The 26,507-nt window shown below is 38.6% G+C and overlaps 1 long non-coding RNA gene across 2 annotated transcripts in view; it reads right to left on the bottom strand.

The window, feature by feature from the left end:
* Nucleotides 1-26,507, bottom strand: part of LOC122694085 — a 273,416-nt gene that overhangs the window by 216,458 nt on the left and 30,451 nt on the right. The window contains exon 1 of one of the 2 annotated variants that reach the window (XR_006341102.1): nt 13,213-13,364. The exons of the other annotated variant lie outside the window; for it this stretch is intronic. This is a non-coding gene — a long non-coding RNA (uncharacterized LOC122694085). Of the gene's footprint in view, nt 1-13,212; nt 13,365-26,507 lie in introns of those variants that run through there. 2 annotated transcript variants of the gene reach the window in all.

The following is a 26,507-nucleotide window of genomic DNA, read 5'->3' as shown; positions in this document are numbered from 1 at the left end:
ACCACACTAGAAATTTAATGGACATGAGATCAGCTTCCTTCTTTTTAATTAGTCTTCAAACTTAATCTTGTCTTGTTTTATTAAGAATCAGTTTATCTTGCTAAAGGCTATGTGCTATTCACACTACAGACAGGATAACAATGAACCTACATAGTGATATTAGGTAGTTATGTCTAGTGCTATGTGGTACAAGGCAAGCCATGTATATATATACAACACATGCAACAGACTTATAGATGGGGGAAAACTCCCCATCACTATTTGTACAACATAAACAACTCAAGCATACTCCCAATCCAATAATCTTGACCTCTTTCAACAATAAAAGATGAGCATAAAATGATTTATCTTGCTACTGTGGAAAACCTCATGCAGTAATATGGTGGTTAAGAGCATAGATTTCAGAGTCCATACCCAGCTCTGCCACTCGCCAGCTGTGTGACCTTGGGCAAATTACTTAACCTCTCTGTGCCTAACCTTCTCAAATTTAAAATGGAGACATAATAATAATAGCTGTCTCATGTGGTTGTCATCAGAATTAAATGAGTTAACTTATCTAAAGTACTTAGTACAGTGCCTGGCATTTCATAGGTATGGTGAGAGTTCACTGTTGATCAAGTTAAAACAGCTAAAGAAACAAGACTGGCTGCACCATGGTCCTACTGGATAGTTAGTAAGTAGGACTTGCAAAATCTTTTGCTCTAAATTCCTGTGTTTGATATTTGACTTCAGGCTATTAACATTCAACTGGAGGCTCATAAATAAGATGAACTGTGGTTAAACCCATCATGTTAATGTGTCTATTCATAAGAAAATAAGAATGCACATAAAAATGGTATGCCTCAAAAAAAAAAAAAAATGGTATGCCTCAGACTTCACTTGGCGGGCTAGAATGAGAGCAAAAGAGGACAAGGGAAGATGCTTTGCTCTGGGCTGATAAAGCCTGGACGTGGTGGCTCCAGGTTCTTCCTTATTCCACTGCCCTCGCTGCCCTTAGAGTGCATGCTGGGATGACTGTGGAAGTCCCTCAAAGGAACTCAGTTTCTGGATTTCCAAGTCTACCTTCCCACCATGGGCATTCATGCCTTGGCTCTTGCACATTCTTCTTTCTTTGTAATCACATCTCTAGTGGAAATGCATCCAACAGTCATCCTTAATTACATCCTCTTAATTGCATACCTATTGCAGATTCATGCCAAGCCCCCTTTGTCAACATTTAAGTCAATTGGTTAATATTAAAATGCATAGAGACATAAGAAAATCATCCATGGGGGTTTTGGGGTGAAAAGATAAGCTGAGGAATATGTCTTTTTAATAATTCTGTTTCATTTTTTGTGTGCTTTTAAATTTTGGAAATTGCTTTAAAAAAAAAAAATGTTGGATGCACTGGGTCTTTGGGGCTGTGGGCAAGCACTCTCCAGTTGCAGCAAGCGGGGCTACTCTTGGTTGTGGTGCACAGGCTTCTCATTGCAGCGGCTTTTCTTGTTGCAGAGCACCGGCTCTAGGCGTGTGAGCTCAGTAGTTGCAGCACACAGGCTTAGCTGCTCTGCAGCATGTGGGATCTTCATGGATCGGGGAGCGAACCCATATCCCCAGCATTAACAGGCAGAGTCCCATCCACTGTACCACCAGGGAAGTCCTGGAAATTGTTTTTTAATCAACTTACAGTAGCTCTTCTTCATTCTTATTATTCTTATCTGACTTTCTAAAGATAACAAAGGAAAAAATGGCAGGACAGACTCTTGACATCTATTGTGTGTTTGTTTATAAGATTTCAAGACATCATACTCACATTTATATATTTCGCTGATCTTACAGTATGTTCATTTATTTTAACTGAAGATAATATATAAAAGTCAAAACATGTCAAAACACATAATCTTCCTTATATACCAAAAAAGTAAACAATTCATTAGTGAGTCATCATGATTTTATAATCTACAATGAATTTCTGTCTAAGTACCTATTTCTCACCATAGTAAATCGGCATGGTTCTTATTAATGTCAAAGAAACTTAAGTGTCCTAATAGAAAGATCATGTGAGAATAAATGTGTTTTTAAAAAGTAATAACCACTACCAGTTGAAAGAAAAGAAATATTTTTTTGCTGAAGTTTGTTATTGGATGTAGGGTTGGGGAGGAATGCCTGTGTTTCCAGTTGCTATGAAGAGATTTTTTCAGGAATCATCTTTTCAAATGGAGCTTAAAATGGGTGGATTTCAAGATTGTCTTTTGCTCACAAATCATGTCTCTAAAGCTAAGGAAGAGAATACATGAAATTAAATCACTTGGTAAAATATTAAAAAGTCAAACTATTTTAAACATATCATTATGAAAATAGACTTTCATAAGATCCTTGCTTTCTGTTTTGTTTTTTTTAAAGCAGTAGTCTTTTCATTTCTTTAATAATATTCAGTGCTGCTTGTGTTTCCATTTCTATACTGAGCTTCCTAACATCTGTTTTCCATTTTTCTTTAATTTCCACCCATGACCTTTGGCCTATTCTCTGTGTTTGGAGAAAAACAGGAATTAAAGTTGACATTATCTCTGTGCCTTCTCCAAACTGCATAAATTTCAAATTTTTAGCCTCCCTTATTTCTCAGCACAGGCTTTCTGACCACAGAATCAATTTTTCTATTGTTTAGGAGGAAGTTTCATAATGTTCAAAACTGGGATCTGCAGCCTGGAGTCTGGATTTCTGGGGTGCTGCCTGGGCTTTCAGAGAACCAGAGTATTTGTTCTAGATCTGTAGCCACTGTGAAAACTGCTCTGGTCTAGTTCTAGTGTTCTAGAAAATCCCTAAAGCATGACACATGTGAGGTTCTTTTTTATAATTACAGCATTTAGTTTCTCATATGAGGCAAAAATGTGATACTACCATAGTATGAAAATAATATCATATTTTCTGAAAAAAACATATTGTCTGAAAAAAACAGTAGGTAAATGAGGAGGTTTTTGTATTTGAAAGCTTCTGAGACATTTAGATTTCTCATATTCAGAACTGGCCAAGATCATGGTGCACAATCTTGAAGAGTTTCTTCGATTTTTTACAACAAATACGCTCGATAGGAAGGGGTTGGAAAGAACGCACCAGTCTCTCAAGGCAGTTTGTCAAGTAAAGTGTGTGGTTCCAAGATTCTCAGCAACCACTCCAAGGAAACCATGCCGCCCACCCCGCCACCCAGAGTGTGTTGCTTGTGTAAATATTATGCAGGCAGAGAAGTAGTTTAAGAACCTTTGACCTTCAGTTTCCAATTTGGTAAAGACAATCCTACAGGGGATTTATACAAAGTCTAAAAGAGCAGAATTTCCTGAGAGGCAGAAGCCACAAATAATTAGATCAATAATCACTATTCAAAACTCACTGCAGAGAGACTGCTATGTTATCACCAAGACAGAAGACTTCAGGCTGCCTCCCATGATCCCGCTCACCCCAACCTTTCCTGGACCTGCAAGGGCACTTCCATAGAAGCAGAACTAACAAAAATCACAGCTTTTCTACTCCTTTTGGCATTAGCAACTAGTTTTACAAGTTTTCTTTAAAGGGTGAATGACTTCCTGTTTATCTGTACAAAATGCTTTTTCATACAGACTTTGCTACATATTTCAACATCAAACAATGCATTCTTACCCTGAAAGAAGTGCTACTTAAGAGACTAGAATACAAATTTTTATGGGAAGACAAAGATGAGCCTAAAATAAAAAGGTGAACCTATGATTTCCCTTATTTTTATAATTTAGGATCATTTGAATTAATTATTTACTTGTAATGTTGCTGGGGTCACTAGATCTTTTTTCACCAAATGCCATCTTATACAATTCTTTGAAGTTACACTTCTTATAAATCTATTAGTGCTTGTCTCTCCTTACAGAACAATAAGAAAGTAACTAAAGTATTTTCCATGCTGTAGAGAAATCCATAAATAAGTCAGAAACCTTAACAAAGGCTAGCTATTTCTGTTCACCATCATGCTTCAAACGAGGAATTTATTTTTGGTCAACTCCATATTTTTTCTCTTGTGTGTCATAAGAGTGATTGTCAAATAATAAAAGAGGATCATTTCTTAACACCAGAAATATGAACTATAAGACATAAATTATTTTATCTGGCTAACCATTTGTACAAATCTTTCTTTACTTGTGATTAAATCCATTTTAGTATCCGGTACACATGACCCTTCACTCTTCCTTTCCAAGTTCCTTAGTTTCTTTTTGAATATGCTGTATTCTCCACTTCAAAGATTGTGTATCCGGTGTTTATTCCCACTTTCTTTTAAAACAAATTCTTCTTGGCATGGCGCAGGCATACTTTCAATGTTTGTTTCCTCTTCTTTCTTAAAATAAAGGTTCAAAAACAATTCCAAAAGAGCCAGGGATCTCTCAGTTCTCTGAACACCTAAAGCAATTTTTTTTAAACCATCACCCAGTAGAAAATACTATTTTCTGGAGGCCCAATTTATTCACCTCCCCAGATGGGACCACTCTCACCTGCCCCTCAGCTTGCCTCTGCCCTCTTTTCTTGCTTCCTCTTAGTTGAAAGCCTGGGCACTTGGCCCCAGCATCTCCTCGTCTTCCAGCAGGATGGTCGCCTTTGCCCCTGGACAGTTGGGACTCAACAGTCCCCAACACCTAAGTCCTGCCCAGTGGTGCTCACAGAGATTCTGGCTCACTTGGGGACTGAAGAGAAGGGCTGGACAGCAGAAGCTGGAGGTGCAGGGAATTCAAGAGGCAGAAGGAGAGGAGGGAGGGGAAAGATGAGCAGCTGACTAATTCTCTGTTATAGCTTCCTCGGAAACTCTTTCAGTGTACAGCATGCCATGTTGCTTCTCCAGAGACACCCTATGTGGGCAGGCTTTCCTTGTTAAGCTCCGACCAGCCTGGTAAAGTAACATTGGTATTTATTTACTTTCCCCCCTTCGCTGACTCACGTCCGCCATTTTCCCCTCCTCCTCGCTTCCCCGGGAATTATACTTCTCCAAGAAAACATTCACCACAGGCTCTCTTTTCTGGGGTAAATGGCTTAGATGCCATTTTTTACTAGATTTCTTAAAGTTTAAATGTCTCTGTATCCTTCACAGCACCTGGTATCATACCAAACACCTGGCTGATGCTAAAAAAATAAATAAATAAATAAATAAATAATATCTATATTTAACATTTCTACTGGAAGATAAGCTAGTTTAAAAAAAAGGAAAGTAACACATTTCTAAACACGTAGTGGATACTTCCAAAAGAGGCTTGTCTTTTGTCATTTGTCTTTATGAAAAATGTAAGTATTGGCATTAAAGCATTATCTATCAGGCAGTCCCCATCAGGTAACGTTTAAAAGCCATGTCTGACCTATTTTCAGAATGACAGAAGTAATATTTTTAGTTTCAAAGCAGAAACATCCACTTATATAACCTCCATTGTTAACTTCCGGTTGTTACTAAATTTTCCATGCCACTTCCTCCAAACTAGAAAAGATGTTGAAGTAGAATTAAATGATTACAAGGTATTTGTGAATCTACATAAAGAGCCTTTCTATAGAACGTTTTTTTTTTTTTTTTTTTAGTGAGGGCTCAATCATCATCTGTCTTTATACATGATTCTTTCAGCCCATGCTACTTTTCATTCCCTGGGTTTGACTTAGTTCTCCAAAAAAAAAAAGAGAAAAACTATAGACAAAGTGTTTTTCAGTTCAGTATCCAAATATTTTTATGCAAATATCTCTTTTATGTTGGTTTTTATTTTACTTTTTCAAAGATGAGAATTGAGATTCAGAAATTGCTCAAAGGCACACAGCATAGAGTGGCAATTTTAGAACATAAGGAGTTTACATTCTGAAAGTTGCTTGTTTATCAGGCCAGATATCCCCTTTAAACACTTGGTGCTCTTTCAGAAGAAGTAAAGCTTCTGCAGGTGTGGTGCTAGCCAACCCCTTCTTCTCCTTCTGGAGCCGGGGTCTCCAACCTCTGGGATCTAATCCCTCATGATCTGAGGTGGAGCTGATGTAATAATAATGGAAAGAAAGTGCATAATAAATGTAATGCACTTGAATAATCCCAAAATCATCCCCCTCCCCAGGTCAGTGGAAAAATTATCTTCCATAAAGCCAGTCCCTGATGTCAAAAAGATTGGGGACCACTGCTGTAGAGGACAGATTCTAGCTGTCTCTACAATTAGGACACTCTCAGACACATGGATTTTAAAGACCTCATGGGATCAATCAATATATGAAGAAGAAACCAGAGTCAAGAGTTATCTCCTCTGTAATTACAGCTTTCCCACAATGCTGCCAGTGATAGTCAAAATAGAGGACGTTGCCTTATATGTGTGAGGTAAGCACCACTACAGAGACAGCACACTACAGAACTGATATTAACAATATCATGTAAAAGTTTACTAAAAACTTAGATGGAAATTCATCTCCATGTAACCCCACACAGGTCATGTCAGCAGTGATTCCAGCACATTCATGTTGAGGATTTTTCTACCAACTCACTCCCCTCACATACCTAGAAGACTGGAGAGCACACACTTCAAGGGCATGAAGATTAGAAATTAGGGAGAAAAAAAATCTTCTTACAGAAGCCTTAAATGCCAGGAATCGATTTAATCTTTTAAATCAATTCAGTACAAGGTAAAGAGTTATTGAAGATATTTTTGGAACAGGAGAAAAATAATCTTGGAGCTTCACTCAGGAAAAGAGTTTGAAGTTGTAAGTATTAGGAAGAGAATAGGAGTGATACATTTGTCCATACAGTGTGAACTAGAAGCCAGGACTAGGGTGCAAAAGCTCTATTAGTTGACTTCTCTTTTTTTTTTCAATTCCATCTCCCCACATCTTCTCAAACTAGAGTGAGAGTAGGAAGCCATACAGATGGCTGACAATTGTCTTCACTGTTCCACAGTAGGAGCCAGACCTGCAGCCCCTTATGTGAAGTTCAACTCAATACAGTTTATAATTGCTCTAGGCAAGATTGAGCTCTCTGACTATTTTTTAAATGAAAGAGCTAACTATAAATTCTAGATTGTAGAATTTCAAATTTGAGACCTAAAGCTAAGTCTCCCACAAACCAAAAATCCTTTAACCTAGTCTCAAACATTATAATGATGTAGAGATATTGTACTGTATTTGGTTAAGGGTGTTGCTTATTTGGAGTGGGGATGGGCATTTGTGCATGCTGCATCACTGATTCTACCATGAGTTAAAAATCAATCTGTTCCTTCCTATTTCCCATATCATCTCATAATAAAAAGTGCTAAATTACATTTTAAATTGTTTCAGGTTTAGTGTTACTGCTGCATTTAATAACCTTATAACAAATTGTCGTCATCTTTTATAATTCTTTGTAGCAATAAAGTCTCCATTATGTTCTTCCCTGCTGCCTTAACCTTCGTCTATTTAATAAATGCTATACATCAAAGTATAACTAATGGGTCATAAGACAATTTTAACACCTTCATGGACTAATTATTAAAGTGGCCTTTATTTAATTCTCTGAGGTCTGAGCTCCAAGAAAATTACAACCCGGTGACAACATGAACCGAAAACTCAATGTTAGGCTTTCACTGTAACAAACTAGCACATAGTGTCCGCTTGGCCGATCATAGTAAATATGAATCATATCAGTATTTATCCAGTTCAATTATCATAAAATTTGCTTAAAAATTATTTTCTCCCTATAAAATTGACCCATTTAACTGAACTTTTCCAGCCCACAAAAAACAATTTTATTATAGTGGCCATTGATCAAATCTTTAAGAAAACTTCTAGTTAGGGACTAACTTTTTGAAAATACTGACTTTTCTGATAGTTCCTATATAATCAAAGAGAGCTTAACAAACCATTTTCTGTATTGGAACATAAAACCTTGTTAATATGTTTCTGTTATATCAAAATGCTTTTTCACTCTTCAAATATAAATTAAGAAGAAGGAAAGAACTTCTAAATGAAAACAAGGACTCAATGAATTCAATTCAGCTAATACATTTAAGTCTTACCCTTCAGCAATGGACTGTTACTGACCAAGGATTCCTAAATCAAGGAACCTCAGGTTCCTTAACACAGTCACATCCGCAAAATCCCTTTTGCTGTGTAAAACAGTATATTGGCAGCTTCTGGGTATTAGAGCACGAACATCTTTGGAGGCTATTCTGGCTACCACATCTGGTTTCTGTAACTGCACTACCAGTGGAGAGGGCCACAGTCAGTCTGGCTTAGTGGTAAAGAATCCACCTGCCAATGCAGGAGACACAAGAGACACAGGTTTGATCCATGGATTGGGAAGATCCCCTGGAGTAGGAAATGGCAACCCACTCCAGTATTCTTGTCTCGGAAATCCTGTGGACACAGGAGACTGGAGGGCTACAGTCCATTGGGTTGCAAAGAGTTGGACACAACTGAGTGAGCGCACACGGGCATGTGAACACGACATAACCTAGGACTTGGGGAGGATGGCCTTCCATTTGCTTCCTCCCTATTCCAAATGCGTCAGTTTCCTCAGTCCCTTTTCCTTTGCTATCCCTGTCCATTTGCAATTTATTTAAAAACTTTGTGATTCAGTCTAACATTTGTTCTGTCTTTCTGCTTCATGAGCTCTGGAATGATGTGTCTGAGAGTGAACTTGGAGGCTACCCCGGAATCAAGGTAACTCTCCAAACAACAGGATCTCAGTCTTGGTTGGTCCCCAGATGGAGCCTCTCAAACCTCACAACCTTATATGAATGAATCATGATTAATCTCAAGTGAGAAGATAGATAATTTGTCATTTATCTTTCCTGTAATAAAAGAAGTCTACCTAGGGAAGAGTAGAAGATCAAATCGATCAAAAAGACTGAGAAAACTGAGTAAGAAGAAGGAGATATAGAAAGGAAAATAGTTTTAACTCAATAGAAACTAGAAACCACAAGAAGCATACTGCTTGGATTACCAGAAATGATAACTTTAATCTGAGTAGAAATTGAAGGTCAAAATGGGAAGTAATTTGTGGTAGACAAGAAACGCCAGCCTCAAAGCAGGAAGAATTTAAAACTAGAAAAATAACTATGATTTTTTTTTTTATAAGTAGGGCAGGCCAAAAAACCTGACTTAGGCATATTCTTGGCCTGAAAGATGCAAGATGTTCTTTGTGTCCCAGATTTCTTAATTTTATTTTTTAAGCTGGACTTTGTATCCATTTTAGGCAGTTAGTATTTGTCTATTTACATTAGCACAACAAACATTTACTTGGCCCCTGTTCTATACAAGGCATTTTTCTAGGTGCCTTAAGCCTGGCTTCTGGAAAACAAAAATGGAAACTAATGACTGTAGCATGTAACGTGTTACATGATCTGGCTCCTGCCAACTTCCAGCTTCTCACATCAGCCTTCCCCTTACTCTGCCAAAAACATTTCCTTCCTGCTGCTCAGCAAGCACCAGAGTTATTTCCACTCTCAAGATCTTTGCTGCTGCTTCCCTAGAATGCTCTTTTCAGATTCTGTTCCATGCCGGCTACCCCCTGTGCTAGACAATTCAGAGGGCTCTTCTCTGTCACCCTGTCGAAAGCAGCATTGCCGAGTCCCGTCCCAGCTGTGCCCTATAGGATCACTTCTTCCAAAGCACCCATAACTGTCTACAATGACCTTATTTGTTTCCTTGAAATTATTCATTCTGTTTCCCTGTTTCTGTTTACTAGGATGCAAGCTCCATGAGACCAAGATTTTGCCTGTGTTCTCACCACTGTTATCACCAGCACCCAGCATTCAAGTGTTGTGCACATTTGAAATAAAACCCAAATGATTAAGAATGGATAGATAGATGGGTTTAAAGAGAAATTAGATTATGTATTCTGGTAACATCATAGAATTTATAATCCTACTGAGGTGTGAGATACGTTCAAAGCCCCAAATTGTCATGTTTCTTGTTGAGTCCTGCCCCAAGGCCACAGAAGCAGAGTCCAGAACCAAAGTCACCTTCGAAACTACAGAGCCCTTTTGTAACTGTTGCCAAAAGCCCCCTGACGATCACTAACAAGCTTCCTGACTCCAAATGAGGCAAAGATGCCCACTCCAGTAAACACCCCATACTGCCCCAACCAATCACCTAAGGCCAACCTTCCAGCAGGAATTTTCTTTTTCTTGAGGCTATAAACATTGGCTCTGAACTCATGGTAACTGTCAACTCTCCCTGGTCTGTCAGGAGGTTGGCCCGCTGTACTCACCCTGTCTACTTTATCTCTGCTCTTTTTTCTTAATAAACTCACTCCCTTCTGAAATGCTCTGCCTGGAAATTCTTTTCCAACCGGAACTTGGACTGCCTTAACATTTCTGATTGGATTATAGTCACGGTTCCCAAACTGTGTGTCAAACCTGCCAGGAAACCTCAATTAACATTCAGAGGAACATTTCAATGCTTGAGGAATTTATAGCAAAACATGTACTAGACATCATGAGAACTGCTAGGTCAAGGTACATCACACTTTCAATGTCAGATCACATTACATTTTTTGATGATGTCATATCTTTGTGAAGATGGGTTTTTTAATGGTTGTTGTGATAACAGGAAAATACATGCAAAAATCAGTGTGGAATAAGAAATGAAGTTGGTGGTATCCAGTTTGATTCAAGACTTGAAAACTGTGCAGAGCCCAACAGATAAGTAATTCCAGTTATTAAAATTTAAACTCTATATGCATGCGTGCTCAATCGTGTCCGACTCTTTGCGACCCCACAGACTGTAGTCTGCCAGGCTCCTCTATCCATGGAATTTTCCAGGCAAGAATACTAGAGTGGGTTACCATTTCCTACTCCAGGGGATCTTCCTGACCCAGGAATGGAACCCTTGGCTCTTGTGTCTCCTGCATTGGCAGGCAGACTCTCTACCACTAGTGTCACCTGGGAATTCCAAATTCTCTAGTAATCCATATTTAAAAAAGGAAAAAGGACAGATTAAGTTTAATGGCACATTTTATTTAACCTAATATATCAAATATATTACCATTTTCACATGCAGTCGATCTAGAAATATTAAGGTAATATTTTATTTTAAATTCTTTTTTGCATCCTAGGTCAGCAATTCAGCAATTCAGACCAACCACATTTTCTATGCCCAGCAATCACAAGTGGCCAATGCAGGTCTACATCCACAAAGTCTCAAGCAGAAGGTATGTTTCATTATAAAATTCTGCTATATTTTTCAATCTAAAGAAGAAAAAAATTTAACCAGTTTCTATGGCAAATAACTAATAATTGGACATGACTTAAAAAGGAAATTAAGAAGATAATTATTACAAAATAACAGTCTGTCAATGATTTCATATTTTCCATCTGATGTAATTCCATTCTTTTAATGAGATCATCTGTTTAAGGCATTTACACAGTACCTGGCATGATTCTGGATAAGTATGGAGTATTGTTATTTATACCAAGGAAGACGTATCAGTTTAGCAATATCCTTTATATGACTAGGAAGAAAGAAAACACAAGAGTACTCATCAATTACTTTTTAGACTCTCTGTGGTAAACACTGGCCAAATAATTACATCAGAAAATATTTGTAAGATGAAGGTGAGTAGTAAATTGAGCACTTCCTAAGTATTTAAAAACCTTTCAAGTTTCTCAGCCTTATTACATTACTCAAGTCTGAGTGTCTCCAGCACCAGTCTATATCTTTACTTTTATGATCAAAACTAATCAGTATTTCAACCAGGAATTTTCAGGAGTTCACTATTATCCATACATCCTTCATTTTTGTTCAGTTTAGGGGGAGAAGTAATGAGCTGATACTGTTTTACTTCCATATTCTCTTTTAAGAAATCCCTTCCATTACGCCATCCATGTTTCTCCCCACTTAAGCAGGAATGTGGCAAATGTGACCGTTCTTAGCCTAGTTAAAGCAGAGTAAGCATTTGCTTCAAGCATGAATTAATGGTAACCTTTGTAAGGCTGTATTTAACCTCTGCAAAATCCTGCTCGTTTCTGAAATATTCCTTGTCCTGAAATCAATAAATCACTGAAATCCCACTGGGAGGGAAACTTCCTGAGGTCTCAAAGGCCAAGCTAGAGTGGAACTAGTAAACATCAGGTTCTCACAGACATGCAATTAGAACATCTGTTTGTGTCTTCTATGCCTATTAAGATGTTTACTCTGTTAATTGTAGGCATAACATGGGTATCCATCAGTATTTTTGTTTTCGCTCCCACTACAGGAATTCAATAACAGAGTTTCTAACCCAGGCCAAGCTACCTTGCCAGTCAATTAGTAACTTGTCTTTTGAAAAAGAGTATAAGAAATGCAGTTTGTCAGAAGCAAATGATGACTGATGAGAGATGATCATGAAGAAAACCTGCAAGTTGCACTATGGACAAACGTCTCAGCCATGTGAAAGTTCATTATTGAATTGATTACGTCAAAAGAGCCACTTCTGGGATCTATGGATAGATTGCAAGCATCTCCAAGCATTTTAAATGCTTAAGTTCATTAGCCTTTCCAGCTGTGCTGTTAATTTTCCAGCTTGGGTTTTTCTGCATGAACGGGTAGTAATCTTCTGTAGTTTCCTCAATTTTAGAGTATTGGGAAAAATAGAGAAAGAATGTACCAAAATGCCTGAATTAGAGATTACTGAAAATTATTCATTACAACTCAGTAAATTAGCTACATTTAAAAATTTTACTAGATAAATGTAATAACCATGAATTCATAAAACTAATCCACTTGAAAACTTTGAAATACTGATGAAATTTAGGAAAATATTTCCCAGATGATGTTCCAATGGTATCACACACCAAAATTTGGGGTTCAGCTCTTTCTCAATAATATTGCTATGTGCATAAAGTTGTTTAGCAGCGTTTAATGTAATCTTTACTTTACATTTATCCAGTAAACTTAACTTGTTCCAATTCACAGAAGTGATTATATAGTAGTAAGCATCTGTATATAAAATCTTGAAAGCATAATAGACATTTAATTTACATAAATTTCCCTCTGTCAAATAATTATCCAATATTCTAATAAGGAATAAAAATGTAGTATTAATTTCATCATCATTTCCATTCATTATTTCTGATAATTATGAATAATGACAATTGCCACAAATAATGACAGTACAGTAGAAGCAAGAAGTTGACGATATTTAGCAACTAGCTTGCTCTGTGTCCAACACTGTCTCTGAAACATACCAGCTGGTTTAGGAGTATGTTTCTATGTCACCAGCCCTTTAAGAGAGGAAATTAAAAAGAAGGTAATACTCACCTGAAATTGAATTTCAAGATGGGCTTCCCATCTACTATTTAGTTGAAATTTCTGAACTTCCTCAAAAGTAAGCACAACCACAGTAAAAACTCATTTGCTAAACATCCTGCCTAAAACGATATTTTTCAAACATCTGGAAACACTCCTTTGCCTCCTTTCTAAAACCTTAAGAACTACACATTGCTGAAGCTTGATGAAGAAATTTTATTTCAGTGACTGTGGAACAGATATTCTCTACATTGGAACTCTATCAACACGGGGCTTTTCCAGTTCAGAGAATGCCCTTGACTGTTTGTGGCGAAGAAATGGATTTTTAGAACACCCCCCACCAAATACACACCTATTTTAGCTCTAGAAACCAATCTAATCATCAAACAGCCTCTATCCAGTTTCATAGTCATTTTATCTGTTGTCACAAACTCAGGTATCCTCAACACAGTTAAGACTCAAATTAATCTTTTGTCCTTATTAGTATGTATGTATTCTGTTTCTAAGTTAAGCCAAAATGGTGACCTTACTGGGGATTAGAGTCAAGCTAAAGTGATTGCTTCCGTGGTGGCTCAGATAGTGAAGAATCTGCAGGAGACCCAGGTTTGACCCCTGGGTTGCGAAAATCCCCTGGAGAAGGGAATGGCAATCCGCTCCAGTATTCTTGCCTGGAAAATCTCATGGACAGAGGAGCCTGGTGGGCTACAGTCTGACTCAGACATGACTGGGCGACTTTCAATGGAATGATTTCTACATTCCCCTGTTTTGCTATCTCAATCATAGATAGGGAAGAAAGAAAGCATACATTTGTATATATTGGGTTTGTTCATGTTATTTGTCTGTGCTTGTGCTTAGCATGTCCCACTCTTTGAGACTCCCATGGACTGTAGCCCACCAGGCTCCTCCTGTCTATGGGACTTCCCAGGCAAGAATACTGGAGTCTGTTGTCATTTCCTCCTCCAGGGAATCTTCCTGACCCAGGGATCAAACCCAGGTCTCCAATGTCTCTTGCATTCACGGAGCCATGGGGGAAGCCCTCTCTTCACATTCATGTTATAGCAACAGGTAGTTATGAAAACAGAAAAAGAATACTTATAGCCTATGGATTTCCCTATAGCTCAGATGGTAAGGAATCTGCCTGCAATGCAGGAGACCTGTGTTCAATCCCTGGGTCAGGAAGATCCCCTGGAGAAGAAAACGGCAACCAACTCCAATATTCTAGCCTGGAAAATTCCATAGACAGAGGAGCCTGGCAGGCTACAGTCTATGGGGTCGGAGAGAGTTGGACACAACTAAGCAACTAACACACACAACATCAATATACATATTCTTAGCCACTATGCTATCCAGCTTCTTCATAATAAAAAATTCAGCACTTACTTTAAATACCCACCAAGGAAATTTTTATTTGAACTATGACCAAAAGAAAATGGGATTTTTCTAAATAAGGGATTTGTTACAAGAATGAGACACACACAGACAAAAATTCCACAAAGTTTCATGAGGTTCTTCAAAACCTGGCATGTGAATTTTAGAAACAAAAAACTACGTGCCATGTTTATAACAAAATACATCTGAGACATAAATGAAACTTAGCAAGGTAGATTTTCATTATGCAAACCTACAGGTAAAGCAGTCAAGCTACAATACATCCCTTAGAGAACATAGCAGACTGTACAGCTGTTGAGGAACTATGCATTATATGGCCAAGTCAATTTATCATGAAAATTGACCAGATTTCCTACAGGCTAATCCACTTTGGTTTTGATCATTAAAATATACGATAAAACGTGTCATAATTCACATTGTTATAATCTAGACATACCCAAAACTCAGCAGATTTGAAACCATTCATTTATGTAATGATCACTACATCAAAGTTGAGTACCTTAAAAAAAAAGGTTGAATATCAAGGTAATAATTTAATAAATGATCCACAAAATTTCTGAAGCTTTCTCTAAAAGAGATGGGACTAAGTTCTATAAAATTTGCCAAAGTTGACAACAACAACAAAAGACAGGGATGGGAATCAGTGGAGTCTTATGTATTCTTTAAATCTTGTACTCCTTACAAAACCAGCAGTTACATCAAATTTCTCTAATCACCGGATAGCAAAATGTCAGAATTGGAAAGGAAAAAAATTTATATCTAGTTAGGAACATAAGAAAAACAATGCAGAGTTTTAAGGTTATTGTGTAAATCTGATGAGCATCCACAAAGAAAAGCTCGAATCAAATGCAACCTGGTAGGTCAAATCTTCTTTTACAAATTCTCTGTACATTTTTAACCCCTCTAGCAACATTTGCACACCCGCAGTAAAGCCGCATGGACACGGTGTTTTTGTAGCACTTCCCTTGTTTACCTTGCCACACGATAAAGTGTTTTAATTACTTTCCAATCTCCTCAATGATACCATAAGTAGCTTAAAGACAAAAATCTATATATCCTACATTCTTTCTGTTGCTAACATCTAGTATACTGTTGTTGTTCTTTAAATATTTGCTGAATTATACAAAATTCAGCACAGTAACTTTTAAGCACAAAGGATATCTATTTCACTCTGTTTCTGGTATTATACAGTTACACACCAAGGCAAAGTGAGGGTGTGTGTGTGTGTGTGTGTATAAATTGTACATATATATTTATATGTAATGTGTATATATTCCTTCACAGGTGGTAAGGAGTCTGCCTGCCAATACAGGAGACATAGGAAACAGGGGTTCGATCCCTGGGTCAGGAAGATCCCCTGGAGAAGTGAAACCCACTCCAATATCTGCCTGGAGAATCCCATGGACAGAGAGCCTGGGGGACTACAGGCCACAGGGTTGCAAAGAGTTATACATGACTGAGCACACATACAATGAGGAGTATATATAATCTGTGTATAATGATACAGAACTGCATTATGTTATATACACACATTATATATATATACAAATAAATAAATATAAATATATATATCTATTATCTTGAACTGATCTGTCAGTAAACTATCAAGTTTTCATTCTTAAATTGTGTGGTTTAGAAAGGAGAAATTATTCAAAATTATTATATTATATATTATTATATTACATATAATTATTATATTAAAATTGTTCATGATTATTATATTATATTTGAAATTATAAATATTTTGGTATTGCATATAGTCAGACTATAAAAGCTCAGGATTTAAATTCCTGAGGCAAAAATCAAAGAAATAAAGAACTCCTTCACTATACCTCAGCCCTTCCAGGAGTCCTTCTGAGGATAGAAGAGACCCCCAAAGCATTCAAAAAGGCTTGGAAAGGAACTACATCTATTCTTTTTATTTTTTCCTTGGAAGGAAAGCTATGACAAACCTAGACAGCATATTAAAAAGCAGAGACATCACTTTGCCAACAAAGGTCCATATAGTCAAAGCTATGGTTTTTCCAGTAGTCATGTATGAATGTGACAGCTGGACCATAAAGAAGGATGAGTGCTGAAGAACTGATGCTTTCTAACTGTGATGCTGGAGAAGACTCTTGAGAGCCCCTTGGTCAGCAAGGAGATCAAACCAGTCAATCCTAAAGGAAATCAACCCTGAATATTCACTGGAAGAACTCATGCTGAAGCTTCAATACTTTGACCACCTGATGTGATGAGCTGACTCATTGGTAAAGACCCTGATACTGGGAAAGATTGACGGCAGGAGGAGAAGGGGGCAACAAAGGATGAGATGGTTGGATGGCATCATCGACTCAATGGACATGAGTTTGAGCAAACTCCAGGAGATTGTGGAGGACAGGGAAGCCTGGCGTGCTGCAGTCCATGAAGTCACAAAGAATCAGACATGACTTAGTGACTAAGCAGCAACAATGAGTCAATGACTGGGGGGAAGCAAAGTGAATTTTAAAAAGTAAAGTGGATAGAAAAGCAAGTATGTAAGTTCTCAATAAAAATAAAAGCTGAGATATAGAGTCCAGTGAACTATAGACTGAATAAAATAATGAGGTGAAATCATGATGGCCAGCTCTTACATTTGCCTGATATTCTGAAGGATGTGGAATAGTATGCTTTAAGGTTTAAGAATAACATAGCTAAAAGTAATCACTGTCTACATTTTCTCACTAGGTTGTATTTTCTGGAATTCTATAGAGTAATCTGTATTTTTATAGTGTGTTTCTACTATGTCAGATGCTGTTTGATATAACTGATAGTGGGTGTCTGAAGGGAAAGTCTTCCCAAATCACTTCCCTCATCTTGTAGGGTAAATGTAACTCAGTTACAAGTAGTTAACTGCAAAGAATTATCCAGGTGACTGCATCTTCTTTAGCAGTGCCATCTTTACCTTGATCCTCTTTCTTTTGTTTATACACTGCACTACCTACTGTATGCCGGCTCAGCAGTAAAGAATCCACCTGCAATGCAGGAGACGGGGGTCCAATCCCTGGGTGGGGAAGACCCCCTGGAGAAGGAAATGCAACCCACTCCAGTATTCTTGCCTGCGAAATCCCAAGGACAGAGGTGCCTGGCGGGCTACAGTCCATGGGGTTGCAGAAGAGTTGGACATGACTTAGAGACTAAACAACAAGCTATACAGTATAACCAAGTTGAAGCATACTGTTCTATAACAGAAAGCCTTGGCCCTTAGGACTTCAGAGTATAGCACATCGCCCTCAACATTTAGCTCTCCGAATTCACTGACTCTAACAAGCCCAGGGCCATTTTCCTTTGGTCAATAGAGCAGGTCCCCTTCTATACCTATTAGTTTCCTGTAGGAAAACAAAAAACAAGAAAAGACAACATTGACCCTTTCAGTAAGCATTATAAATTGGAAAGAATATTAGAGACAAGCATATTGTGCTATGATCATTTATACTTGAGAATAAAATTTAACTTTCTTTTTCAATTATTCTCCATCTGCCCCCTATGAAACACAAATCTTTATTTGGTAGCATAAAGTCCCTTGTTGTTCTTTAGTCGCTAAGTCATTTCTGACTCTTTTGACACTCTATGGACTGTAGCCCACCAGGTTCCTCTGTCCATGGGATTTCCCAGGCAAGAATACTGGAGTGGGTTGCTATTTCCTTCTCCAAGGGATCCTCCCCACCCAAGGATAGATCTCATGTCTCCTGCATTGGCAGGTAGATTCTTTATCACTGAGCCACCTGGAAAGCCCAAGAGCATTTAATAACATTCGACAAACATGTTTATGGCTCCAAATCTCTTGAAGGAATACTTTATAACTTTTAGGACACACTCACCCTCACACACACATCATGATTTAATATGTAAAAAAAAAAAAAAAGACAACTTGCATTTTTAAACAATTTTAAACATAATTTTATCCAAATAAAAATAGCCACCAAGAGACTTTGTTTTCAGTTGAAGCAGTATGCTTATTTAAAAGAAAAAGCCAATAAAGAAAATGTCCAAGGCTTTGATTATAGGTTGTTTTTTATACATTGCTGATCATTCTCAAGTTTAGTTTATACACCAGAAAGCCATACTAGACTGCTAATTTTCTGCCACAATGAAGAAAATGGCAGATCAAGATGACAAGTTTTATCAGTTCTTTATCTTTCTAGATTCTCCTCAGACTCCTTGGTATGATTCAAGTAGAGATGTTTTTACTGATTCATTTTCGTTTTACTTTGTTAGGGAAAAGATGGACTCATAAAATATGACTAACAGTGACTAAAATATTAATTATTTAAGCGATTACTGTGGCAATCACTTATTCCAATTTTCTGGAACATTGTTGATTACAAACATCTGTGTTATGGTTACCAGAAAGACAGGGCTAATGTTTTATATTATATATCCCAATATCGTATTTTGAACAAATGATCATACAATCTTCCATTCCCCAGTAGTAGTATTAAAACTTTCTGTATCACTTTTCCAAAACAACAAAGGTAACTTTTTCAGTGAATGAGTAGTTTGTGCACATATGTTCTCAGGCCCTTTAAAAAGAGATTTTAAATAACTGGGAGTTTACTCTCAGGAGAACAAACTCCCTGCAGTACTTTTGTGATCTGTTTCCTCTTCATACCGAGCAGATTTGTGTTGTCAAGTGCTATGTGCTTGGCTTCCCATTAAGGAAAGCTCAGTTGCTGCAGATGGCAAGTGTGTGTAATTCATTTGCCCACCTAGACCTTGTAAGATAGGGCTGAATCAATGCTGCAAGCACCCAACCCACAACAACCCTTGAGCACAAGAGTGAAGAAAGGCCTGTGGATGTCAGTAAGGCTTCCTCAGTCATCCCATAATCATCAAATGGAGACTGAATGTCTGGCTAAAGTAATCACATGCTTCACTTCCCTAAGGGCCTACAGGTGTCCTGCTTCAGAAGATCGTGTATCACTGAGGTGACCTCCAATGAAGAACAGTCAACCATGCAAGCCCTGAGAACTGTGGGGACACAAGAGACTGTCATCCAGATGCTCATGGCTCAAAGATCACCACACACACCATCCTCTACACGCACTGCAGGGTTGGGGGAGGGCAGTGGGAGGTGGAACGTGTCCTCTTTGTGACCCCCAGCTGCCCCAAAAGGGCCCACCCAGAAAGTCACTAGGTGGCTAAAACCCTGAACTTTAAGCTTAATCTGTGCTAATGATTTTTTTTTTTTTTTAATGTGTGTGCGTGTGAAGTATATGTCTCCCTCACTAAGTGTCCTTCCCCAAGATTCTGTTTCATCATAAAATGGCAAATTCATTCTAAGGGCATGACTTTAAACCTTTTCTATTACTGCGTAATAATTAGGACTAGTCAATAGAATCCGATACTATAGACAACTAAATACTGGTGTACAGTAAAGAGTGGAAAATGCTCATATCTGGTTACACTCTTCAAACTGGCTCATCTAATTTTATTTTGCTTATTTCATTTGTATTTGTGTACATAAATCGATGGAATTGTCATCTTCTACCCTCCAACACAAAAGCAGGAAGTGTAAAAAGAGAGTCTTTCTGAGTACTGTTACATAGATTAGCACATGAAAACCGGATGGAATAAAACTAGGCTGTGGTGAAGTCAGTGAGCTTAGAGGCTCATATCTGATCAAACCTTTAACCTCACTATTTCCTTTCCTTCTCCGAGTATTTATTTTAACTCTGAATTTTAGTCTTTGGCCTTCAGTGCCAGAAATATTCTTACATGTTCAGATAAGGCACTTTCATCCAGTTCCAAAAATGCTGAGGGTGAGGGTCAGATCTGAATTCCTGCTTATCCTCCAGGCAAATGTCTCCAACCAGACGAGCACTTGGAATGTCTTGACTGAAGTCCCTGCAGCTGACAGAGGGCCGTTTGCTGTCTCATTTTTTATCTCCACCATCCCCCTTTTCTGAATTGACATGGCAGCAGAGACAATAAATCGCTTGGAGATTCTTCCCATTCCCGCCAAAAGCTCAGCTGAGGACAGAAAGCCCCCGTCGATTTTTTCAGCTTGACCCTACCTGTGTTTGGCTTTTGCCACTCGACCATGTCAGCATTCCAGGACCATGAGAGAATGCCATGTTTGCAACCCAACAGGAAGAGGAGTAAGCCAGGCGTTGACATCACCTGACAGATGTGTTTCTCAAGTGGGAAATTTTATTCAAGGCTTTTTCATGGAAATCATTGACACAGAAAAGGAATAAAGAAAAGGGGGAGGGGGGAGCGAGAAAGCCAGTGCCGTGATAGGCATGTTTGCACCTCATAAAAGAGGAATTAAAATGACGCAACCTCAGCTCCCCTTCTCCACACTCCCCCCCGTCCTCACTCATCCTTTATGTCTGGAGGTAAATGTTTCTGAAACACTATAGCTACCGGCGGAGCAGCAACACATAATAACATGGTAGCAACACATAAAACTGTCAGTCTTCAAGGAAAATAGATGGTTAGGTTGAGGGGGTAAATGAACTAAATCAATTTGAACACGCATGTTAAGGACTGTGAAAGGGCAGAGTTTAGTGCTGCTAGGCTGGAAAACATTTGTCTCTGTCTTCTTGTATTTCCATAGCACCAGGCAGAACCCACCCAAGGGCTTCTCACTTGGCTCCAGTCTGACTCTGCGGCTGATTAATGGCAGCTGGAGGTGTCCAGTAATTTCCTCACCTAATAAGAAACTCCAACCCCAAATGGAGGTTCCCCTCAGGCCCACAGTGAACATACCTACACACAACAACCAGGACCCAGGCAATTACATTTGCCTCTGTGCCCACTACTCAGAAAGTGGGCACGCCAGCAAGGCTGTCCATTCCGTTTACCGGGGACCCAATTTCTGCCTATAGGCAGACGGTTCTTGTTACATGATAAACATGTATTAAGTTCATTCAGAGACCTATATATATATATATATAACTTAGAAAAGTCTTCTAGTGATTCAACAAGATACCATTTTAAAGTGATCCCAAAACCATGGGAGAAAAAAAATGTCAGATGATGGACTGGTCCTCAGCCTTTTTGGAATACAGATTTTAAATTGCCATTTCTGAAATGCCAGGAGTGTAATTACAAAGCCTGAAGCCTAAGCCATCAGACTAATTCCCCGCTTCCTGAGACAACCAATAAAGCTGTTTGTACCTGGGCTCTTTCTTCCTCTCAGATTCGTTTAGCAATGAGAATTGGTCCATGCCATGAACGACGAGGTGATTACGTGGATTAACTTTGCCATTTTGATTAAGTGGTTAGCCTCAACATTTGTATTTATGGTAATTAACACAATTAATTTAAGTTAATGAATAATACATATTATATACCAAGATGAAAATAGAGAACTCTGTGTGTTCACAAGTGTGTTAGTTCCACATAGGAAGCAGCAGTGTGGGGTGATGAAGACTACAGGGGCTTGTTTTAAGATTTCATTTCTGCTGCTTTATTGCATAATCTCATGAAATTATTTTAACTCCTATGAACTTCTGTTTCTTCACTTGCAAAATGAGGATAATAATATTTATCAGGAATAATGTATGTAAAGTATCTAGTTCAAAATCTGGCACATGGTAGGCAACCTATTAGTTTCACATGTTATAAGTAAAGTCTTAAAGCAAAAGTTAATAAGTGTAAAATACACACAACATGAAATTCATTATCTTAACCATTAAATGTACAGTTAGGTGGCATTAAATGCACTCACATTGTTGTGCTACCAGTACCACCATCCCTCTAAAGAACTCTTCTCATCTTGCAAAACTGAAACTCTATCTATTAAACAATAACTCCTTATCTCCTTCCTCTCCAGTCCCTGACAACCATTCTACTTTCCATCACTATGAATCTGACTACTCTGGGTTCCTCGTGTAAGTAGACCTACATGATATTTTCCTTTTGTGACCAGTTTATTTCACTTAGTATAATATCCTCAAGATTCATTCTTATTTTAGCATGTGTCAGGATTTTCTTCCTTTTCAAGGCTGAATAATAATTCCATTAAATATATAACACAATTTGTTTGTCTCTTCATCTATCAACAGACATTTGTGCTGTTTTCATCTTTTGGCCACTGTGAATAATGCTGCTAAAGAACAATGATGTACAAATATTTCTTTGAGTCTCTGCTTTCAGTGATTGAAGGTATACACCCAGCAATGGAATTGCTGGGTCATATAATATTATTTTATATGGTTAAATAATTTCATATTATGATTAATAAAGTAATATTCCCATTCCTTTGCTTAGGAACAAAGAGAAAAGAAGTCTGTCATAAAGATGCCTAAAGAATCTTTCTGATTCATAATTGCCAGAAATGGAGAAAGTTGCTTTTTCCAACTTTCAAGCTGTATCAGAATAATCCAATAGAGACTATGTAGCAAAAGGGAAATATCAAATTAACTGACCAGGGCATTGCAAAGACACACAGAATCTGTGTCAATGAAAACCTTGTCATTTTCCTTCTGTGTTTTTAAGAAAAATTATACCAGGCTTATAGCCTGATACATATTTTGTCCCTATTCAAAAGCCGGGATGCCACACAGAAAGTATTTACTATTATCCCAGTATGTAAAATCCTTGATTCTGGTAGTCCTTAGGCATGGGGAAACTCTCTAAACAAACTGAAATCCTTGGCAAGAATGAGGAGACATTACATAGGGCAGACCTGCCCGTGTTAAAAATAAAAATTAGTGTAGTGTCACAAGTCTTTTTTTTTTTGGCTGAGCTGGGTCTTCGTTCCTGTGCTCAGGCTTTCTTCAGGGGCTACTCTCTGGTTGAGGTGTGCAGGCTTCTCACTTTTGTGGCTTCTCTTGTTGCAGAGCATGGGCTCTAGAGCACATGGGCTTCGGCAGTTGTGGCACTTGGGCTCAGAAGTTGTAGATCCCAGGCTTCAGAGCACAGGCTTGATAGTTGTGGTGAGCGGGCTTAGCTGCCCCATGGCAAGCGGGATCTTCCCGGATCCGGGACTGAACCGTGTCTCCTGCATTGGCAGGCAGAATCTTTACCACTGAGCCACCAGGGAAATCTTTTTTAAAAATTAGACTATGTGAGTATTGTTGAATTGCCATAACAGTTTATATTACAATGAAGAATATATTGTAAACAAGTATAGTACCAGCACATTCTGGCTGAATATGATCAGTGAAGACGGGCAGATTATGTGGGTGGAAGAGGATACTGGCACTAAGAAAGATGGTAAAGGAAAGGAGAAAAGAATCAAGGAATTCGGAAATATCAGAGAAGAATAGTAGCAGAACGAATCAAAGATATCAGATCAAAAACTAAAAGTTTATAGCGTAGGTGTTAGACCTCTGTCAGGAGATCCTAAAATAGGCTTGGCCAGGCAAAATGAGAACAGAATAGAGACATTGCCAAGTTCATGACAGAATGTGTCATGGAATCCCATATTTGGGGAGACTTGATTGGAACTTAGAACAAACAAGAATTTACTTGATGAATTAGTGACGTGGGACAGCAAATACCAGCTAATCTTACTACTTTATATTATTAAAAGTGCATCTTCACCCATTGTGGCAGGGGTAACTGCATTCAGCTAACTAAATTTGTACGTGCCATTGAAGTGTGTAATTTTTAATAGAAAAATGTTAAGCCTTCTTAACTATCCCCTGAGCTCCCCCAAAAGTGGAGACCTTTAGATTACTGAGGAGTCTATAGGTCTGTGGACCATGCAACAGTAAATCTACACTGGATGAGTTGGATGTTGTTGGCATTGTTCAGTTGCTCAATCATGTCTGACTCTTTGCGACCCCATGGACTGCAGCACACCAGGCTTCTCTGTCCTTCACATCTCCTGGAACTTGCTCAAACTCATGTCCATTGAGTCAGTGATTCTATCCAACCATCTCATCCTCTGTCATCCCCTTCTCCTCCTGCCTTCTATCTTACCCATCATCAGGGCCTTTTCCAATGACTCAGCTCTTCACACCAAGTGGCCAAAGAGTTGGATGTACTTTTGACTAAAATGGAGGACCTGGCTGGACAGATTTAAACATGTGTATACTGACACAGTGCACATTCAAGTGAACATTCTGACGCAGTCACCCAGATTTGTACTGAGGTCTTAGCTCTCCTAGTGTCTCCCACTGAGATGTTTCCCTGGCCAGCCTCCTTTCACATTCCTGCACATGGCCAGTAGCTCTCTACCCACATCAATACTCACAGCTCCCTCATCCTACTCAAGTTGAATCCATACATCTAATCCGAGTCTCTTGTAAGCAAGCTATTACTACTTTTTCTATTCCCATTCCACCTCTCCCTTTTAATCAACATCAGTTCAGTTCAGTTCAGTCACTCAGTTGTGTCTGACTCTTTGCGACCCCATGGACTGCAGCACACCAGGCCTCCCTGTCCATCACCAACTCCCAGAATTTACTCAAATTCATGTCCATTGAGTCGGTGATGCCATCCAACTATCTCATCCTCTGTCGTCCCCTTCTCCTCCTGCTTTCAATCTTTCCCAGCATCAGGGTCTTTTCAAATGAATCAGTTCTTCACATCAGGTGGCCAAAATATTGGAGTTTCAGCTTCAGCATCAGTCCCATCAATGAATATTCAGGACTGATTTCCTTTAGAATGAACTGGTTGGATCTCCTTGCTGTTCAAGGGACTCTCAAGAGTCTTCTCCAACACCACAGTTCAAAAGCATCAATTTTTTGGTGCTCAGCTTTCTTTATAGCCCAGCTCTCACATCCATACATGACTACTGGAAAAACCGTAGCCTTGACTAGACAGCCCTTTGTTGACAAAGTAATGTCTCTGCTTTTTAATATGCTGTCTATGTTGGTCATAACTTTCCTTCCAAGGAGCAAGCCTCTTAATTTCATGGCTATAGTCACCATCTGCAGTGATTTTGGAACCCAAAAAAATAAAGTCTGGAACTGTATCCACTGTTTCCCCATCTACTTGCCATGAAGTGATGGGACCAGATGCCATGACCTTAGTTTTCTGAATGTTGAGCTTTAAGCCCACTTTTTCACTCTCCTCTTTCACTTTCATCAAGAGGCCTTTAGTTCTTCTTCGCTTTCTGCCATAAGGGTGGTGTCATCTACATATCTGAGGTTACTGACATTTCTCCCAGCAATCTTGATTCCAGCTTGTGCTTCATCCAACCCAGCGTTTCTCATGATGTACTCTACATATAAGTTAAATAAGCAGGGTGACAATATACAGCCTTGACATACTCCTTTTCCTATTTGGAACCAGTCTGTAGTTCCATGTCCAGTTCTAACTATTGCTTCCTGACATGTATACAGATTTCTCAAGAGGCAGATCAGGTGTTCTGGTATTCCCATCTCTTTCAGAATTTTTCACAGTTTGTGGGGATCCACACAGTCAAAGGCTTTGGCATAGTCAATAAAACAGAAATAGATGTTTTTCTGGAACTCTCTTGCTTTTTTGATGACCCAGTGGATGTTGGCAATTTGATCTCTGGTTCCTCTGCCCTTTCTAAAACCAGCTTGAACATCTGGGAGATCACAGTTCACGTATTGTTGAAACCTCACTTGGAGAATTTTGAGCATTACTTTACTAGCGTGTGAGATGAGTGCAATTGTGCAGTAGTTTGAGCCTTCTTTGGCATGGCCTTCTTTGGGGATTGGAATGAAAACTGTCCTTTTCCAGTCTTGTGGCCACTGCTGAGTTTTCCAAATGTGCTGACATATTGAATGCAGCACTTTCACAGCATCATCTTTCAGGATTTGAAATAGATTAACTGTAATTCCATCACCTCCACTAGCTTTGTTCATAGTGATGCTTCCTAAGGCCCACTTGACTTCGCATTCCAGGATGTCTGGCTCTAGATGAGTGATCACACCATTGTGATTATCTGGGCCATGAAGATCTTTTTTGTACAGTTCTTCTGTGTATTCTTGCCACCTCTTCTTAATATCTTCTGCTTCTGTTAGGTC

The sequence above is a fragment of the Cervus elaphus genome, chromosome 5, assembly GCF_910594005.1.
Source record: "Cervus elaphus chromosome 5, mCerEla1.1, whole genome shotgun sequence".
NCBI lineage: Eukaryota > Metazoa > Chordata > Mammalia > Artiodactyla > Cervidae > Cervus > Cervus elaphus.
This window is presented reverse-complemented; position numbering and strand designations above follow the sequence as displayed.